The sequence below is a fragment of the Pipistrellus kuhlii genome, unplaced genomic scaffold, assembly GCF_014108245.1.
Source record: "Pipistrellus kuhlii isolate mPipKuh1 unplaced genomic scaffold, mPipKuh1.p scaffold_m20_p_4, whole genome shotgun sequence".
In the NCBI taxonomy this organism is placed as follows: Eukaryota; Metazoa; Chordata; class Mammalia; order Chiroptera; family Vespertilionidae; genus Pipistrellus; species Pipistrellus kuhlii.
Genome location: NW_023425540.1, coordinates 81404891 through 81411816, shown reverse-complemented (window position 1 = coordinate 81411816; position 6926 = coordinate 81404891). Strand labels below are relative to the sequence as shown.

Below are 6926 nucleotides of genomic sequence, written 5' to 3'. Positions count from 1 at the left end.
CAACCCCAGATGCCAATTCCTGCCTTGTGTCCTGGAGCTAGTGACTTCACCTTGCCAAGCCTCCGCTTCTTCCTCTCTGGAATGGGGAGTACCAGAATGGTAATACCCATTTCTTGGGGGCTGCTGCTGGGACCCAAAGGGAGCTGTAAAAGCACTGGGCACACCTATGCCCTGGCAGACCCGCTGCTGGGATTACTGCCACCGAGACCAGAGCCTCTGCAAAGGCTCGCAGGTCCAGGGCTGCAGGCGCGCGCATGCGCACGCGTACCGGCCGGCCAGGTGAGAGAGAGAAGCGGTCGTCCGTCTCGCACCTGGTTATTAACGCTTCGCCTTCACGGAGGTGGGCGGAGCGGATATAACGACTGAGGCGCAGGTTGCTAAGCACACGGCTAGGCCAGACCCCTCAGCTTATAGGGAGCGCGCCGCGTCTATCCCGGGCCCGGCTCCGTGCGCGCTGGCCGCGGGAGGGCGGGGGAGCGCCGGGGAGCCCGAGGGGAGCGAAGTCTCGCGATATCGCGCGCGGCGGCGGTGGCGGCGGCGGCGGCGGCGGCGACGGCAGCAGCGGCGGCGGCCGGGGAGGTGAGCTGCGGGCGGTCGTGGCGACCGTTGGGGCCGAAGAGGGGGTGCGAATGGCGGAGACCGAGGGTCCGACGCGGGAACGGGCCGGGCGAGCGGCCCGCGTCCTGGGCGGCGGTCCCAGCTCGCTCCGCGGCTGCAGCGGAGCCGCCCGGTCGGTCCGCCCCGTCCCGGGACCCGCGCGGACGGGGCGGGGCGGCCTGGCCGGGGCCGCCCGGGGTCGGTCCCCTTTGCAGCCCGACGGACGCTGCTCGGCGCCCGCCTCAGCCCCCCCAAACCCTCCCCACTCCGGCTGCGGTGTGGCGCCGAGGACGCGGTGCTGCTGGCAGTGCCAACGCCGTTTGAGCCTTGCCCGTACGCGGGGCACTCAACTTGCCCTCCGGTGCTGCACCGAGGGGTGCAGCTCCCCGCCCGCAGTCACACAGCTGGGAGGGGGCGGGACGGGGCTCAGGCCGGGCACGCGGACCCCGGCGCCCACGCCCGTCTTGGCCGCCCCCACCCCCCCGCCCCCGCTCGCAGGGCTTTCAGGCTGGAGTTCTAACCACCGGGTCCCCGCCGGGCTGCAGAGGGTGTGTCTGGGCGCCGCTGCCCCCCAACCCTCCCAAATAGAATGCAGCGTGGTGTGTGAAATACTGGGGAGGTGGTCCTTGGCTTTTTTTGTCAAATTCCCCCAAAGGGTCCTTGGATCCCGAAGTGGTTCAGAACTCTTGTTTGTTCCGGTGGGAGGACAGAAGTGGGCTTAGAGCGGCGGCGTGTGTGTGTGTCAGGTCAGGTGGAATTGGGATATTGGATCCCCGGACTTGTATTATTAGTTAGGCAGCGGAAACTTGTTAAGTCTGATTTTTTTGTGAAGCACGTGATTCTACTCTTGGAGCAGTGATGCTCAGAACGAAGGCTCCTTCCCTTCGCCGCAGACATTTATGAATGAATGAAGCCCACTTGACGGCCGTGGAATGAAACTTACCATGAAATACACATCATCAGTTTCAATGGCAAGGGAGGTCTAAAAGGAGAGCAATGTGTGACATGCGTCGCCCAATCACTGTGGTACTTACTCTGTTAGAAGAGAGCACGTGCCTGGGTGTTTGCACCTGCTTCCAATGAATGAATTTGGATCAAAGAGCGATAAAAAAAAATATATATATATATATTAGGAGCTATTTCTAACAAGAAAAAGAAGGACCAGAGATACAGATGGACACTGTGTGTGTGTGTTACCTAAGTGTTGCATAACCCATTTATGATAATAAACGACATATTAAATTAGAGATAAAATGCCAAGATAAATTATAGACTATCACATTCAACACACATAATATAACCCCTCTGTGACTGCCATATTTTCAAGTTACATTGTATAGCACGTTTTGTGTCACAAGCTTCGAGACACATACTGGATTCTTTCTGCTTACTGATAATAATGAATAAAATAACAAGATTGAAATTTAAGGCTTCAATGCCAGTATCTCAATTACTAGTTTAGATAGTCCCAGTCTATGACATTGCAATGTTAGCATTATGTGATGTGAGAAAAATGGTCACTGATTTTTAGACATTATTTTATCTCTACTTTTTTCACATTAGCTATATTCTCCTAAATTACCTTGGGTTTTCCATAATATAAAGACTTTTCAGTGTGTGTCCTAAAGTGATGCCGTTTTATCGTGATTAATCTAGTTGGATATTTAAAAGATTCTCAATACAACTCTTCACTACATGAGTCTGTCCCATGCATCTTGACTCCCAAACACGGTGGTGTCTCCAGTCACTTTGATAACTGGTCATGTCTCTTAGGAGCAGGCGTCTTCAAACTACGGCCCGCGGGCCACATGCGGCCCGCAGAGGAGTCTGATCCGGCCCGCCAGGTTTTTTGGGCAGTGAGCGCAGCCGAGGTGGTACAGTAGGAATTAGTAGTTCATATAGTCCGGCCCTCCAGCTCTCTGAGGGACCGTGATCTGGCCCCCACTTTAAAAAGTTTGAGGACCCCTGCTAGGAGATAGTACTAGCCCCCGTGTGACCTACTGTAATGAACAGCCTTAATTGTAATTTTACTAGAGACCCAGTGCATGAATTCATTCATGTGGGGAGGGGCTGTGGGCAGTGGGCCATTCAGCCCTGCCCCTGAATTGGGAGGTGGGGGTGGGAGGGCGTTGGTGGGGGTCAGTGGCCAGGGGAAGGCTATGGGAGGTTGGCCGGCCAGCTCCACCCTGAATTGGTGTGGTGGAGCTGATAGGGGATGGAGCTGGCCGGGGGGAGGAGCTGCAGGCCAATGGGGGTTGTGGGGGCCCACCAGGAGTAGGGCTTGCCAGCCCTGCCCCTGATCGGGGTGGGGGGCAATCTGGGGTGGGGCTGGGCAGGGGGAGGGGCTACAGAAGGCCAAGCCTGCCCCCTATTGGGGTAGTGGTGGCCCAATCAGGGGCAGGGCTGGCCGGCAGGAGGGGCTGTGGGTGGATGGGGTGGTGAGGGCACATAAGGGGTAGGTGGCCAGGGGGGAGGGGATGCAGAAGGTTGGCCAGATGGCCCTGCCCCCTATTGGGGTAGGGGGTCGATTAGGGTTGGGGCCAGCCCGGGGAGAAGGGCTGCGGGGGTTGGCCAGAGAGGGAGCACCCCCATAGGGCCATTCGCTGACCTCAGTGGGCCTCATAGCAACCAATCGTTCTGGTCATTGCAGCGTTCTGATCACTGGCTTTTTGTATATATACTAGAGGCCCAATGCACGAAGAGTCGTATAAGAATGGGCTTCCTTCCTTTGGCTGCCTGCACTTCCTTCGCTCTGGCTGGAGCCCTCTTTCCACCTTCCCACCTTCCCGCACTGCCCAGAGGCCCGGAGTAGCTGGGGTGATATGGAGCACCTGCATCGTCACCATGGTGATGACGCAAGCGTCCTGCCCCACCCAGGCTGCTCGGAGCCTGCATATACAAATTAACTCACCATCTTTGTTGGGTTAATTTGCATACTTCTGATTGGCTGGTGAGCATTGGGAAGGTATGGTCAATTAGCATGTACTCTTTTATTAGTGTAGATATAGGCAGAATTTGACACACACAATTTTTGTTGGGAAAATTTTTCTTTCTGATATGTATTACATATAAAAAAATCAGGCCCTTGGCTACTGGCACTTCATTGATTATTCTAGAATTTCAGGTGGGAGACAAGATTAGTAACTTATGTCCCTCTGTCTGAAAAATTTGCTTTGTTTAATGGAAATTCTTGTTAGAAATGTTGACAATTAAACTCTTGAATAATTGAAGAGTTTGAGACTAGAGTTGTGAAGTGACACCAATATGTGTAAATAACTAAAAAGGCCTGAATTAAATAAAAATACAAATTTTTACTGTATAACCACTTTTTAAATAACCATCATTCCTATGTACTAATATCCATATTAGAGAATTTAGAAAATGTGGTTGTGTACAAAGGTGAAAATTAAAATGACCTGAAATCACATACGTCTTTAGACCTATTGGTATGATTAGTTAGAAATTGATTTTTCACATGAAACTCAGTAATGAAATTTAGGGAAAAATGCAAATTGAGTTAAGAAAGTTCAACTCCGACTATTATATAGCTACAAGAGTAACTTAAATTTCTTTGACTCTTGCTAAAATTACAAAGCAAGTTTATTTTTCTGTTTTGTTCAATGGATAAATTGCTTCTTGCTGTAAAATGTTTATTGTTCATTGGTTGTAACTTTTGAAAGGTGCTATGGAAACAAACATGTAAGTAAAGACTGTTATCAAAATAGAAGGATATATTTTAAATTGACTAGAGATAGATTCATTGAATACTTTTGGATTGGAAAGTTACCTAAATTGAGAGTAATTAATTTTTATTATTTTGAGCAAGCAATATCACACTCCAGGATAAAAAGATATCACTCCTCCTTTTTTTTTCCTTTGTTACTTAAAAAAAAAAAAAATTACTACTACTTTTTATATTCACCTGAACAGAACTGAATCAAATAATATGACTTGCATAGATATGTACCGTATTTTTCGGACCATAAGACGCACTTTTTTCCCCCCAGAAGTGGGGGGAAAAAGTCCCTGCGTCTTATGGTCCAAATATAGCCTACACATATACTTTTAAAAAAAAAGTTTTTTTACTTGCCCGGCTCTGTGTGGTCTCTGTGTGCTTGCCCGGCTCTAAATTGTTACGGTAAATTGTTACGGTTTTTAGGCATGGGGAATACATTGTTGAATGGGCAAAAATCCATGCTTATATGGATGAAAATGAGTTATTTATTATGTACATACCACTGAGATTTATAATTAAGCAATTTCATTGATGTTTTGAGATGCATATCTAAGATGGAATGGTATTTTAAAATTGGCATGGTTTAATTGGCAACTTTTCTTAGCGGTACCTAAAATAATAGTGTGTCTGAAAATTGATGGCATTTTAGATTCAGTAAAATAGGGTATAGAAATTTCAGCACATTGGTTTATGTTTGACACCAAAAACTTTATCAAGGGATGACTTTCAAAATGAAGCTATACGACATGTCTAGATCCTTCCTTCTAAACCCTAGTTCTTTACTTGGAAGATTCCTATAAAACAAATGGAGAGTCAGTATTTGTAAATATGAGAAACAGACTGCTTGGTGATTTTCATGGTGAGCAGATGGTGGTTTGGTTAAAGCGTTTGAAGTAAAGTTAATCAGACAGTATAACCAGCAGGTGTATGGATATGATTTTTTTTTTTTATGATTCTGGAAGATTCATAGGTCCACTTATAAAAAACTTCCTTTCTTAAATTGGACATCTTTAAATAGGATTTCAAAAATTAATAATAATTATTTTAATAAGAAATATGTTTGCAAATATATTTACTAAGTGTTAAGTACGGAATTTATATGGGAGGCTGCATGATATCTCTTAGCCAGGAAACCTGTCTAAGGACTTTTTCCGTCTGATAGTGAGGGCAGGTTTCATAGGAAACTCAACCACATGAAGAGTGCTTATCTTCTTCCACAGGTGGACGTTAGCTTTTCTTCTCAAAATGGGGGCCCTGAACCAGCAGCATCTTGTCCACATGTCATTTTGTATATGTGAGGTGTCTATGTAGGATATCTTTCCAGAAGTGGTATTGCTGGGTCAGTGAGCAATGCAATTATAATTTGATAAATGCTGCCCTCCTTCAGGGTTGTACCATTTGGAACCTTCTAAAATAATATTATTTAGAGCACCTGTTTCTCCATAGCCTCACCAGCAGACTCCAACCTGGGGGTTTATATCAGTTTGATAGGTGAAAATGATAACTAGGTGTAGTTTTAATGTGCATTGCTTTGATTATGAATGAGGCTGGATATCTTTTTATATACTTAAACCTATTTCTAATTCTTTTTCTATGAACTATCTGTTCCTGCCCTTTGCACATTTTTCTTTTGGATTGCTTTTTCTCTAATAAATTTCTGTTTGTAAATTAGCGAGATTAGCCCTTTGCGATGTGAGTTGCAATTACCCCCAGTTGTCATTTGTATGTGGGTGTTTTTTTGTTTGTTTGTTTTAACTTACTTTCATGTATTTTGGTATGGAGCAGGCTTAAAAGTTGTATCTTTAAGTTTTCAGTAGTTAATATTAATTTTTTTCAGGTGTCTGGATTAAGTCACAGAAAAGCCTAAAAGAATTTGGAATTTGCTTTTGTTTTCTTTTAATACATTTATGGTTTTATTTTTAAGTTTAATCTTTGATCCATGTAGAATTTATTCTGGCATTCAGGGGTGATGTATACATTCAGCTTTGTCTTTTTCAATATGCCTATCAGTTACCTTATCCATTTATTTCATAATACAATGCACCTTTATTGTATTCTGAACTTCCTGATGTATTGGGGCACACCTCTTAACTCCTGTTCTATTCCTTTAGGCTCTATTCATACACTAGTATACGTTATTGATTTTATAAAATGTTTTGCTATTTCATAAAGCTTCGTTTCCCTGGCAGTTCTTGCTTGTTTGTTTTTCCATATGAACTTTAGAATTATTGTGTCTTGTTCTGGTGGGGGAAAACTCTTTTAAAAAATTGAGATCATGTTAAATTTATAAACTAACATAGGGAGAATTGATATTTTTCTGGTGTTGAAATTTCCTATCCAAAGACATTGTATATTTTTTTATTTGATTTTACTCTCGAATCCTTCTGAAGCTTTTAAAGATTTTCTCATATAGGTTTTGCCCATTTCTTGTTAAATTCATCTTAACTATTTTATCTTTTTGTTCTTGTAAGTACAATCATCTCTTCTTTTCTCTTTTCTAAATGGTTGTGACTGTGTATATGAAGGCTGTTTATTTCTGTGTAAGTACAGAAGTTGGTAGACCCTGGAGTTCTAAGTATTTTTTAACAGACTT

At 45.0% G+C, this 6926-nt stretch overlaps 1 protein-coding gene across 9 annotated transcripts in view; it reads left to right on the top strand.

The window, feature by feature from the left end:
* Positions 1 to 412: 412 nt before the first annotated feature.
* MRTFB (myocardin related transcription factor B) overlaps positions 413 to 6926 on the top strand; it is a 178334-nt gene continuing 171820 nt past the window's right edge. For 7 of the 9 annotated variants that reach the window (XR_004983190.2, XM_036411267.2, XM_036411262.2 and 4 more), the window contains exon 1: positions 414 to 579. The gene's annotated coding sequence lies outside the window, so the exon portion shown is untranslated. Of the gene's footprint in view, positions 580 to 6926 lie in introns of all 9 variants that reach the window. The other 2 variants (XM_036411265.2, XM_036411264.2) reach the window with 1 other exon arrangement.